The sequence below is a fragment of the Pongo abelii genome, chromosome 6, assembly GCF_028885655.2.
Source record: "Pongo abelii isolate AG06213 chromosome 6, NHGRI_mPonAbe1-v2.0_pri, whole genome shotgun sequence".
NCBI lineage: Eukaryota > Metazoa > Chordata > Mammalia > Primates > Hominidae > Pongo > Pongo abelii.
The window spans coordinates 11,090,997-11,104,438 of record NC_071991.2 but is presented as its reverse complement, the minus strand read 5'-3'; the positions used below and the strand labels follow the sequence as shown (position 1 = coordinate 11,104,438).

At 50.0% G+C, this 13,442-nt stretch overlaps 1 protein-coding gene across 2 annotated transcripts in view; it reads right to left on the bottom strand.

Moving 5' to 3' along the window:
- COL26A1 (collagen type XXVI alpha 1 chain) overlaps positions 1-13,442 on the bottom strand; it is a 202,613-nt gene that overhangs the window by 158,707 nt on the left and 30,464 nt on the right. The gene's annotated exons all lie outside the window — the stretch shown is intronic.

Genomic DNA, 13,442 nt, shown 5'->3' with positions numbered 1-13,442 from the left:
GTGTTTGGATAGCAGATAGACCTGCCTGCGTTTCCTCATAATAGTTTTTACTGGAACTGTCCGTTTCGAAGCACCGCAGGGAAGGATTTGAAAAGTTAAGGTCATTGATTTTTAGAGGGAAAAGATGATCTGAAATCTCCGTGGCAACTGACCAAATCTTTTTGCAAAAACACAAAGGCGATGACATGGTTTCCAGGGCTCAGCACGGAGGTCTGAAGGGCAAAGGAGTTGTGTGGATTTCCACCCGAGGAGGAGGGAGAGGGGCTCCGGGAGTGCACGACCTACTCCACGGAGCACGGCCATGCCACCAGCCTCTCGGCTTCCTCCCTCCTCGTTGTCTGCATTTATTCTCCAGCAGCTTCCACGGTGGGGAATTTTGGGGCCCACCCCACCTGAGAGCCAGCCCCACAGGCAGCATCGGCTCCTTGCCTGTGCACTGGCGGGAAGGGCTGGCGGGGCCACTGATGGATTGAGTTTTCCACATGGAGGGGGCAGCTGAGAAGTATGTGATTTGGCCAAGCAGGCTGTGTGGTTTTGAGCACTTCAGCAGTGATCCCCAACTACTGCCATTAATAAGAGGGCCAGAGGGGACACGCTGGCGGGGGAGATGGTGCCAAGCGCTTTCTATAGGGTTGGCACTTAGGGAGGATCATGTGAGGGAGGACCACATGAGAAAGGATCAGCATTCAGGGAGGATCACATTTAAGGAGGATCATTTTAGGGAGCATCAGCATTCAGGGAGGACCAGCATTCAGGGAGGATCAGCATTTGGGGGAAAAAAATTAGCTGGGCATGGTGGCTTGTGCCTGTAGTCCAATTTGGGGAGCTGAGGTGGGAGGATCTCTTGAGCCCAAGGAGTTCAAGGCTGTAGTGAGCTGTGATTGTACCACTGCGATCTGGCCTGGGCAATAGAGTGAGACTTTGTCTCTGAAAAAAAAAAATGTAGATACTATGTGGGTAAAGATGTGTCTCCTTTCCTTACCAGAAGAGATAGAGCTAGTTCAGGATTATGATTATGTTTTCATTATAAAGTACAATTTTTTTTTTTTTTTTAGAGATGGAGTCTCGCTCTGTCACCCAGGCTGGAGTGCAGTGGCGCGATCTCAGCTCACTGCAAGCTCCGCCTCCCGGATTCACGCCATTCTCCGGCCTCAGTCTCCCGAGTAGCTGGGACTACAGACACCCACCACCATGCCCGGCTAATTGTATTTTTAGTAGAGATGGGGTTTCACCATGTTAGCCAGGATGATCTCGATCTCCTGACCTTGTGATCTGCCTGCCTCAGCCTCCCAAAGTGCTGTGATTATAGGTATGAGCCACCACGCCCAGCCCATAAAGTACAATTATTTATTTATTTATTTATTTATTTATTTGTTTTGGAGACAAACTCTCACTCTGTGACCCAGACTGGAGTGCAGTGGCATGATCATGGCTCACTGCAACCTCCGCTTCCTGAGCTCAAGCAATCCTCCCTCTTCAGCCTCCTGAGTAGCTGGAACCACAGGTGCGTATCATTACACTTAGCTAATTTTCGCACTTTGTTTTTGTAGAGACAGGGAGACTCACTATATTGCCTAGGCTGGTCTTGAGCTCCTGGGCTCAAGCAATCCTCCTACTTCAGCCTCCTAAAGAGATGGGATTCCAGGTATGAGCCACTGTGCCTGGCCTATTTATAGTTTAATGGTAACACCTGCTATGCTTAGAAGTTTGCAGTCCACAAATTTACATTCATATTGGTGCTATTGTCTTTGGGACTTCTGGCTCCCCTGGGAAGGTGAGCTGCTACTTTGTAGATGGAAAACTGAGGTTGTGGCATTGAGATTTACCCAAAGCCATTTTGGGGGGGTAAATGGTGCAACCAGGACACCAAGTGTCTCCTGGTCTCACATTCTCACGCCTTGATATGTTTTGACAGCAGGTTGTTTTGGCGAGGATGCTTTCAGATATGCATTGTAAAAACCCTACTGATAAATTGGGCTTGAACAACAAGCTCACTTAAGATTTCACGTATTAAGAAGTGAGTGGCTGCAGAGTTGGCTAATTAGGCAGCATCACACAGTCAAAGATCCTGCCTCCTGCTCTGCCTTCCCCAGGCTATCTTGCCTCATGGATGTGAGATGGCTGCCACCGCTCCAGGCATCACAGCCTCACACAACTGTGTCCAGAAATAAGGACACAGCTTGTCTTCTTGCATTGCTCTGTTGCCCAGGCTGGAGTGCAGTGGCATGATCTTGGCTCACTGCAACATCCACCTCCCTGGTTCAAGTGATTCTCCTGCCTCAGCCTCCCAAGTAGCTGGGACTACAGGTGCCCACCAGCACACTGGCAAATTTTATATTTTTAGTAGAGACAGGGTTTCACCATGTTGGCCAGGCTGGTCTCGAACTCCTGACCTCAAGTGATCTGCCCGCCTAGGCTTCCCAAAGTGCTGAGATTACAGGCGTGAGCCACCATGCCCGGCCTGGATCAGGCTTTAATCTGAAATTTAACCAGGATAATCCTGGAGTCTTTTTTTCTGAATAAATGGCATTCTCATAAAAGCTGTTTTAAAATGTGGGCCAACAGATGAGAAGAGGACTGCCATTGAAAAGATGGTTTAGGCTGGGCACGGTGGCTCATACTGCAATTCCAGCACTTTGAGAGGTCGAGGCAGGTGGATCACTTGAGGCCAGGAGTTCAAGACCAACCTGGGCAATATAGCAAGACCCCGTCTCTACAAAAAGTTTTTCTTTTGTTTTGTTGTTGTTGTTGAAGTGGAGTCTCACTCTGTCTCCCAGGCTGGAGTGCAGTAGCATAATCTCAGCTCACTGCAACTTCTGCCTCCCAGGCTCAAGTGATTCTCCTGCCTCAGCTTCCCAATTAAGTGGGATTACAGGCACATACCACCACACCCCACTAATTTTTGTATTTTTAGTAGAGACTTAGTAGAGCTGCACCGTTTCGGGGGAGGAGTGCTCCCCCATGAAGGAGGGGACACATAAGAAGGCCCCCACTCCTAATTTCCCACTGCAGCAACTGTCCCGCAAGCATCTCCCACTCTGTGAAGGAAAGACAGAATTTTGTTTAGGTCTATTGTCCCCGAAACCATCTCTCTATGGACTTGAATGGAGAAGTATTAAGACTTTGCCGGCCACGCAGTGGCTCATGACTGTAATCCCAGCACTTTGGGAGGCTGAGGAGGGAGGATTGCTTAAAGCCAGGAATTTGAGGCCAGCCTGTGCAATAGAGCAAGACCCCACCTCTACTAAAAATTTAAAAATTAGCTGAGCATAGTGGCACGTGACTGTAATCCCAGTTACTCGAGAAGCTGAGGTGGGAGCATCTCTTGAGCCCAGGAGGTCAAGGCTGCAGTGAGCTGAGATTGCACCACCGCACTCTAGCCTGGGCAAAAGAGCAAGACCCTGTCAAAGAAAGAAAGAGGAAAGAAAGAGAAGGAAAGAAAAGGAAAGGAAAAGGGAGGGGAGAGGAGGAGAGAGGAAGGGTGGGGAGGGGAGGGGAGTGGAGGAGAGAAGAGGAGAGGACAGGAAAGGACAGGACAGGAAAGGAAAGGAAAGGGGCGGGGGAAGGAAGGAAGGGAGGGAGGGGAGGAAGAAAGAGAGAAAGAGAGAAAGAGAAGAAAGAAAGGAAAGAAAGAAGGAAGGAAAAAGAATGAAAGAGAGAGAAAAGAAAGAAAGAAGGAAGGAAAGAAAGAAAGAAAGAAAAAGAAAAGAAAAGAAACAGAAAATAGACTTTTCACAGCCAGAGGCCTTGGAAAGATCATCCTGCCCCAACCTCCTTTTTACAGGTGAGAAAACCGAGGCCCAGAGAAGGGGAAGGGGGAAGGGAAAGGCCCAAGCTGGCATGGCAAGCTGGTGACGAACCAGGACGAACGCCAGGACTCCTGCTTTTAATTTCCTCCCATCCTTCTGCAATCAGCGGGGAGGCTGGTTCCCAGTGTTCACTTGGGGGGAAAAATCCCTGATAAGAATCTAAGGAATGTGACTGCTGAAAGGGACTGACTGTGGAATTTGGCATCCGACACGATCACATCACAGCCCAGCGAGTCTCCACCAGCAGAACACCTTTTCCAAAGGACCGGGGCTCTGGGACTAATCATCGGGCAGCAGCCGGTGGCACCCCCGCCACACACTGCTGTCTTGGCGTCTCTGAGGAATTCCTCAGTTCCCCTGCAAAGGTCAGGCCCGGGAGAATCTGAAGCCACTCCGAATCCAGGGGAGAATGAAATAAACCCGGCTGGTAATGAAGTTTGCCTTTTGTGTTGGATCGTTTCTTTCCAAATCTGACATTTCTTCCTACCCTTCAAGGTAGGAATTTTTGGCAGTTCATGCAACCCCCAGCAGGCAGCAAGGAAACATGGCTTTGACACCCCCAGATCCTGTAGCTTTCCGCTGGAGACAAGAGGTGGGGTCCTGGGTCAGGGCCCAGTTGGGAAACTGCTTCAGGGTCCATCCCTCTCCAGGGTCTTCCTCCTCCTCCTCCTCTTCTTCCTCCTACTCCTCCTCTTCTTCCTCCTCCTCCTCCTCCTCTTCTTCTCCCTCCTCCTTTTCCTCCTCCTCTTCTTCTCCCTCCTCCTCTTCCTCCTCTTCCTCTTCCTCCTCCTCTTCTCCCTCCTCCTCCTCTTCTTCCTCCTCCTCCTCTTCTTCCTCCTCTTCCTCTTCTTCTTTCTCCTCTTCTTCTTCCCCTTCCTCCTCCTCCTCTTCCTCCTCCTTCTCTTCCTCTTCCTCCTCCACCTCCTCTTCTATCTTCTTGCTCCTCTTTCTATCTTCTTACTCCTCCACCTCCTCTTCCTCCTCCTCCTCCTCTTCCTCCTCCTCCTCTTCCTCCTCCTTCTCTTCCTTCTCCTCCTCCTCCTCTTCCTCCTCCTCCTCTTCCTCCTCCTTCTCTTCCTCATCCTCCTCTTCCTCCTCCTTCTCTCCCTCCTCCTCCTCTTCCTACTCCTTCTCTTCCTCTTCTTCCTCTACCTCCTCCTCCTACTCTTCCTCCTCCTCTTCCTCAGCCTCCTTCTATCTTCTTCTTCCTCCTCTTCCTCCTCTCCCTTCTCTTCCTCCTCCTCCTCCTCCTCCTCTTCCTTCTTCTAGTCTTCCTTTTCCTTCTCCTCCTTCTTCTCTTCCTCTTCCTTCTCTCCTCTTTCTCTTCCTTCTCCTCCTCCTCCACCTCCTCCTTTTCTTCTTCTTCCTCCTCCTCCTGGCAGGATTAGCGCTGGGAGAGACTTTAGAGACCATCCCACTGACATAGCTTTTATCTTCACCCTCGTCATCATTGGTAGGAAGCTCAGAGCAGTGCTGCCTCTTGCCCAGAAGCCCAGTGACCGGGAGGCCAGGCAGGCAGAGTCAAAGGCCTCGTCATGTTCTACAGTCCTCTGGGGCTGGTCTCCACTGTCCAGAGGGCTTGAAGGATCAGGGAAAACCTTACCCCTATGCCTTCTCCAGGCAGGTAGTTCTGCAAACAGTTGGTACGACAGCGCCATCCCTGGGTCTGCAAAATCATCCCCAAGCCAGGGACTTGGTGACAACTTCCAGCCAAATGCAGCCTCACAGGCGACACACCTGTGCAGACGTGCCGCTGTCCATCTGACCCGTGTAACTGCAGCCTGCAGAGAGACCACAGGCCCCTGAACTCCTGTCTCCCTGTCTCCCCGCCCCTCGTTCCGGTTTAGCGCAGGGCCCACATCAGTGGTATTTACTGAATGAACAAGTGAAGGAAGGAAGGCGGTGTGGGTCGGGCGCAGTGGCTCATGTCTGTAATCCCAGCACTTTGGGAACCAAGATGGGTGGATCACCTGAGGTCAGGAATTCAAGACCAGCCTGGCCAACATGGTGAAACCTGGTCTCTACTAAAAATACAAAACTTAGCCAGGCATAGTGATGTGCACCTGTAATCCCAGCTACTCGGGAGGCTGAGGCAGAAGAATTGTTTGAACCTGGGAGGTGGAGGTTGCAGTGAGCCGAGACTGCACCATTGCACTCCAGCCTGGGCAACAAGAGCGAAACTCCATCTCAAAACAAATAAATAAATAAACAAAAAATAAAATAAAATAAAAATACAAAAATTAGCCAGGAGTGGTGGCGGGCGCCTGCAATCCCAGCTACTCAGGAGGCTGAGGCAGGAGAATCGCTTGAATCCGGGAGGTGGAGGTTGCAGTGAGCCGAGATCGCACCACTGCACTCCAGCCTGGACGACAGAGCGAGACTCCATCTCAAAAAAAAAAAAAAAAAAAAAAAAAAAGACAGAAAGAAAAAAGAGAAAGGCAGTGTGGACTGAGGTCTGGAAGGGACAAAGCCCACTCCATGACCGAGCCCATCAGGCCTTCTGCAAGGATCTCCTTGTGCTCCTGAACCCCTGAGCCCTAGGCTGAGCCGTGCCTCTCTCCACATCTGGGCCTTTAGCCCACCAAAGTCTAGAATGCCTACTCCCCTCCCCACCCCTGCCTCCCCGAAGGCCACCTACTCATCTTCCACATCCTGCTCAAGTGGCCCCTTCACTCTCAAATCTTTGCTGTCCCCTTTGCACAGATTTGGTCCCCGCCCTTTGGTTCCTCCAACTCTGCCCACAGCACTCGCAGCCACTGTACCACTCCGGGGCATAACTGTCTCTCTCTCCCTGAGAGCAGACACTTACTCGACTTGGATCTCTGCGGCAGCATCTGGCATTGAGTGGGTGATAAGTAAATATCTGGGAAGGCCAGGGGCAGTGGGGGCCGTGGAAAAATTAATTATACACAAACTGTGTATTGGAAGAAACAACTTTATGATTCTTATGTTCAGTTTCTAGCATATTTTGTGATCAGATTATTTCCCATGGGAATGCATGTTCAAAATTAGAATGAAGGCGGGGCACAGTGGCTCACGCCTGTAATCCCAGCACTCTGAGAGGTTGAGGCAGGAGGATCAGCTGAGGGCAGGAGTTCGAGACCAGCCTGGGCAACATGGTGAAACTCCATCTCTACTAAAAATACAAAATTTAGCCAGGTGTGGTAGCTTATACCTGTAATCCCAGCACTCTGGGAGGCTGAGGCAGGCAGATCACCTGAGGTCAGGAGTTCAAGATCAGCCTGGGCAACATGGTGAAATCCCATATCTACTAAAAATACAAAAATTAGCCAGGTTTGGTGGTGCACACCTATAATCACAGCTACTTGGGAGACTGAGGCAGGAGAATTGCTTGAACACAGGAGATGGAGGTTCCAGTGAGCTGAGATCGTGCCTCAAAAAGAAAGAAACAAAGAAAGAAGAGAGAGAGAAAAGGAAAGAAAGAAAGCTCATTAGAAAGAATATTCCTTTTTTTTAATTTTTGGACAGAGTCTCACTCTGTTGCCCAGGTTGAAGTACAGTGGCACAATTATAGCTCATTGTTGCCTTGACCTCCTGGGCTCAAGCAATCCTCTTGCCTCAGCCTCCTGAGCAGCTGAGACTATGGGCCTGCGCCACCACACCTGGCTAATTTTGAAATTTTTTGTAGAGATGGGGGTCTCACTATATTGCCCAGGTTGGTCTGGAACTCCTGGGCTCAAGCGATCCTCCTCCCTCGTCCTCCCTAAGTGCTGGGATTACAGGTATGAGCCACCACGCCTAGTGTCTCTCATCTTGATGGACGATTCTGACCCACACTGAGTATTTTAAAGCTCTGTCCATCCCCCTGTGTAGCCCACCCGGGAGCTCACTCCACACCTGGGTAAGCATCCCACACCACTCCCACCTTCCCAGCACAGAATCAGCCCCTCCTCCCATATCTACCCTAGCCAGGCATTTGTGATTCTAATCAGACTGCCGCCTGATAATGCCCTTATGATGAAGGGCTTCGACTCAGCAAAGTTGACCCCCTCCTCTGCGGAGGCCCTCTGAGAACTCTACACACTGCTTTGGGGAGTGACGATAACTGGGGAGGGGACTGAATTGCTTCCCAAGGTACAGAAAAGGAAGCAGGGCTGAGAGGGTGAATAACACATTTGCCCTTGGTGCAAAGTCTGGCTCACGGAAGCACACGATGAAAAGCAGCCGCTGATACATTGATTCTTGCCATTATTGCGGGTCAGGAGGGACAGCTATGACATCTTAGAGGCTGCTTGGGTTCTCTGTGACCTGCTGACTTGGTGCGATGGACAGTCAGGATTCCATCCATAAGCTGACATGTCCATAAGCCCAATAAGAGGACTTGGTTGCTGAGAAAGCTCAGGAGTTCGTATTTCTGCCCTCTATGGGTGGAGGGAGGGGGAATCACACAGCTGTGAGTCAAGAAACTGGGATCTTATCCCAGCTCAGCCTGTGACTTCCCAGGTGACGTTGGCTAAGTGACCCCTAATCTCCAGGTCTCCTCATTGGAAAATGACAAGTTCAAGCTGACAAGCTCCAGCTCATATTCTCCAATAGATTGTAAAATAGATACAGTTAAAAACAATCCAGAATGTCCACAAAAGGAGAATGGAAGCAGCATGGGATTCCTGCAATGGAATAGTACACAGCACTGAAAAAGCACAAACCATTTCAACAATCTAAATGAATCACACAGAGATGATGCTGAGCAAAAGAAGCCACACCCAGTAGAGTTTATGCTGAATGCTTCTGTCTATATGATGTTCAAGGACAGGCAAAGCTATTCTATGGTGATGAAATCGGAACCATGGTTACCTCTAGGGGGCGTACTTGGGCACACCAGAGCCTTCTGGGTGCTGGAAATGTTCTCCCTCTGGGCCTGAATGGTGGTTTACATGAGCAAACACATAAGTAGAAACTCATCAAGCTGTATAGTTGAGATTGTACACTTTAGACCAGGCATGGTGGCTCATGCCTGTAATCCCAGCACCTTGGGGGGCTGAGGCGGGAAGACTGCTTGAAGCCAGGAGTTCGAGACCAGCCTGGTCAACCTAGCAAGATGCCTTGTCTCTGCAAACAATAAAAAATTATCCAGGCATGGTGGTGTGTGCCTGTAGTCCCAGCTACTTGGGAGGCTGAGGCAGGAAGATCACTTGAGCCCAGGAAGTTGAGGCTGCACTGAGCTATGACCCCACCATTGCACATCACCCTGGGTGACAGAGGGAGACCCTGTCTCAAAAAAGAAAAGAAAAGAAGAGAGAGAGAGAGAGAGAGAGGGAGAGAAGGAAAGGAAGGGAAAGGAAGGGAAGGGAAGGGAAGGGAAGGGAAGGGAAGGGAAAGGGAAGGAAAGGAGAAGGAAGGAAGGAGAGCAAAGAAAGGAGGAAGGAGAAAAGGAAGTAAAGAAAGAGAAAAGAAAGAAGAGAAAAAAGAAGAAAGATGAAAGAGAAGAAAGAAAGAAGAAGACAAAGACGAAGAAGAAAAGGAAGGAAGGAAGGAAAAGAAAGCAATTCTAAGTCCTCTGTTCAATGAACATTTGTGAAGCCCTTTCTAAGCACCAGATCCTGAGACACTCACTGGCCTGAGAGAGCTGAAAAGGAGACCTGCAATCTGATGAGAAGACACAGACAACACAAAGAATCACAGAAACATGACACAGGTGACAAGAACAGGCAAGGACCTGCAGTGCATAGGAGCCCTTAGAAGGAGGTGACTGGCTCTGCCAGGGAGGGACAGGGAGGTCAACTTCACCCATTGCACAGGGACTCTATCCCCTCCCTTTGTCCCCAAAGCCTCACCTTTGGCCATTTCTCCCCAACCCATGCTTTAGAGCCTGTCTTTGCTCCTCATTCCCCACCTCTGCAACTTACAGCCCCATCTACCCAGCATCACCCCAGGCCTGGGCTGCTGAAGGAGCACCCCGCAGCCACATGATGTGGAGCCCCCAGTGCTTCCACACGTTCACCATCTGATCTCCACTGGGTCTTGCTCTAGGGAGCTGCATTCTCCAGTCTCTGACATCAAACCCTGGTCCCCAAGCCTGGGATTCTGTCCTCCTCTAGGGTGCCACAGTCCTCTAAAGAGCATGGACAGGAGTGGTAGCTCACACCTGTAACCCCAGCACTTTGGGAGGCCGAGGTGGGTGGATCACTTGAGGTCAGGAGTTCAAGACCAGCCTGGCCAACGTGGTGAAATCTCGTCTGTACTAAAATACAAAAATTAGCCATGCATGATGGTGGATGCCTGTAGTCCCAGCTACTAGGGAGGCTGAGGCAGGAGAATTGCTTGAACCCGGGAGGCAGAGGTTGCAGTGAGCCGAGATTGTGCCACTGCACTCCAGCCTGGGCAACAGAGCAAGACTCCATCTCAAAAAAAAAAAAAAAAAAAAAAAAAGCTTAACAGCTCTGGAATTGTCAGAGGAGCAGCTCTATGGGGCTTGGAGTAGTCAGTCCAGGGGATGGGAAGTGAGGCTGAGGCTGGGCAGTAGGTTAGGAAGAGACAAAGGCCTTAAGTGCCATGCTATGGGATTTGACCCTTGGCCTGAGGCATGGGGAACCACTAGGAGTGTTGTGTTGTGTTGTGTTGTGTTGTGTTGTGTTGTGTTGTGTTGTGTTGTGTTTTAAAGACAGGGTCTTGCTCTGTCATCCAGGCTGGAGTGCAGTGGTGCGATCTCGGCTTACTGCAGCCTCAATCTCCCGGGTTCAAGCAATTATCCCCCCTCACCCTCCCCAGTAGCTGGGACTATAGGCACTCACCACCACACCTGGCTAATGTTTTTTTTTTTTGGTTTTTTTGTAGAAACAGGATCTCACTATGTTGCCCAGGCTAATCTCAAACTCCTGGGCTCAAGCAATCCTCCCACTGCAACCTCCCAAAATGCTGGGATTACAGGCATGAGCCACCATGCTGGGCCACCAGGAGTTTTCAAGCAAGGGCCGGATGTGAACAAAACCAAGTTCCAGAAGTTTTTCTCCCAGAGCACCTAAGTGCACAAAGACCCCAAGGCTGAGACCCCCGACAGCCCCAAGCCTGCAGCCTCTAGAGATACCTGAGCTGCCCTCAGCTGGTCGCAGGCAATTCCTTGGCCTGCTTTGTTTTCAGCGGTGATTAAAGGCAGATGTCCCTCAGGTGGAAGGAGCCACCTTCCCCCTATTTTTCCCCTCTCATCTGGCTGCTGTGCCCAAGTCCGACAGGCACCAGGGGGTTGACCACAAGACAGTCACAAAATTACCACAAAAGAATTGCAACTCTCCCCTGGCAACCAGAGGGAAAGACGCCGTTTCAAGTTCTCAATTCATTCCTGCAGAGCCATTTTCCCTCCAGCCCCGCTGATTAAAGAGCTTTTTTCCCAGGAACCCCTGCAGACGGCCAATTCCCACCTAGCCTCACCCCAAGAGTGGGGCTACCAGGGCAGAGGGCCTGCCTAAGGCACTTCTACTCATTTGTGGTTTCACCGTGGGATCAAAACAGAAAATTAAACCCATCACAAGCTGCAGAATGCTCTGAAGTGGGCCACCCAAGGGTCACACATGAAAAAGCTGGAGACTCAGGACTTGCAGTTTTCCTATGAGAAAGATTTCTTTTAATCAGTCTGTGGTGGGTTCTCCAGGCTTTTGGTTAGAATTCCTCAGGATAAGGTTTTCTCCCTTTCAGAGGAGATCTCACAACAGAACATTTGGAGCCATATGACAGTGAGATCTAGAAACTGCTTTATGGGGCTGGGCGAGGTAGCTCATGCCCGCAATCCCAGCATTTTGGGAGGCCAGGGCGGACAGATCGTCTGAGGTCAGTAGTTCAAGACCAGCCTGGCCAACATGGAGAAACCTCGTCTCTACTAAAAATACAAAAATTAGCCGGGCATGGTGGCAGGCACCTGTAATCACAGCTACTCAAGGGGCTGGGGCATGAGAATCACTTGAACCTGGGAGGCAGAGGTTTCAGTGAGCCAAGATCATGCCACTGCACCTTAGCCTAGGTGACAGCACGAGACTCTGTCTCAAAAAAAAAAAAGTAAAAGAAACCACTTTATGGAAACAGAAATCTACAGCAACAGCCAAGGAGAACTGGAGGTCTCCTGCTTTCTCATCCTCAGAGACACAGAGTCAGGACAAGGATACTGAGACCATTCTACAGATGAGAGAAAAGAGTGTGGTTGGCCGGGCACAGCGGCTCATTCCTGTAATCCCAGCACTTTGGGAGGTGGAGGCAGGAGGATTGCTTCAGCCCAGGAGTTCAAGACCAGCCTAAGCAACATAGCGAGACCACATCTTTACAAAAAAAAAAAAGAAAAAAATAGCTAAGCGTGGTGGTACACACCTGGGGTCCCAGCTACTCAGGAGGCTGAGGCAGGAGGATTGCTTAAGGCCAAGAATTCGAGGCTGCAGTGAGCTATTATCGTACCATTGCACTTTAACCTGGGCAACACAGCAAAACCCTGTCTCTAAAAAACAAACAAACAAACAAGCAAACAAAACCGCTTGTGCTATAACAAATTACCAGCAACTGAGTGACTTAAAACAACACACGTTTATAATCTTATCATTCTGGAAGTGAGATGTCCAAGGTGACAGCAGGTGAGTTTCCTCCAGAGTCTGTGGGAGAATCTATTTCTTGCCTTTTCTGGCTTCTAGAGATCCCCCTGTCCCTTGGCTGGAGGCTTCTTTTTGACATCACTCCAATCTCTGGTTTCCATGGTAACATCTCCTACTACTCACTCTGACCCTCCTGCTACCCTCTTACAAGGTCCACTGGTCCTAGCTCTAAGCCTAGTACACAGTAGGTGCTCAATAAGCATTGGTTCCCAGCCAGGCGCAGTGGCTCATCCTTATAATCCCAGCACTTTGGGAGGCTTAGGCAGGAGGGCTACTTGAGGCCAGAAGTTTGAGACCAGCCTGGGCAACATAGCAAGATCCCATCTCTACAAAAAAAATTTTTTTAATCTAAAAAATAAAATATTTTTTTAAAATTAGCCAGGTGTGGTGGCACACACCTGTAGGCGCAGCTACTCAGGAAGCTGAAGTGGGAGGATCCCTGGAGCCCAGAAGTTTGAGGCTGTAGTGAGCTAGGATCACACCACTGCACTCCAGCCTGGGTGACAGAGTGAGACACTGTCTCTAAAAAAAATTAAAAATTGGCCAGGCATGGTGGCTCACACCTGTAATCTCAGCACTTTGGGAGGCTGAGGTTGGTGGATCATCTGAGGTCAGGAGTTCAAGACCAGCCCAGCCAACGTGATGAAACTCTGTGTGATGGTTAATACTGAGTGTCAACTTGATTGGATTGAAGGATGCAAAGTATTGATCCTGGGTGTGTCTGTGAAGATGTTGTCAATTTGAGTCATTGGGCTGGGAAAGGCAGACCCACCCTCAATCTGGGTGAGCACCATCTTAACAGCTGCCAGTGCAGCTAGAATATAAAGCAGGTAGAAAAACGTGAAAAGGCCAGACTGGCCTAGCCTCCCAGCCTACAGCTTTCTCCCATGCTGGATGCTTCCTGCCCCCAAGCATCCAACTCCAATTTCTTCAGCTTTGGGACTCGGACTGGCTTCCTTGCTCCTCAGCTTGCAGACGGCCTATTGTGAGACCTTGTGATTGTGTTAATTCAGGAGTTAATACTCCTTAACAAACTCCCATATAC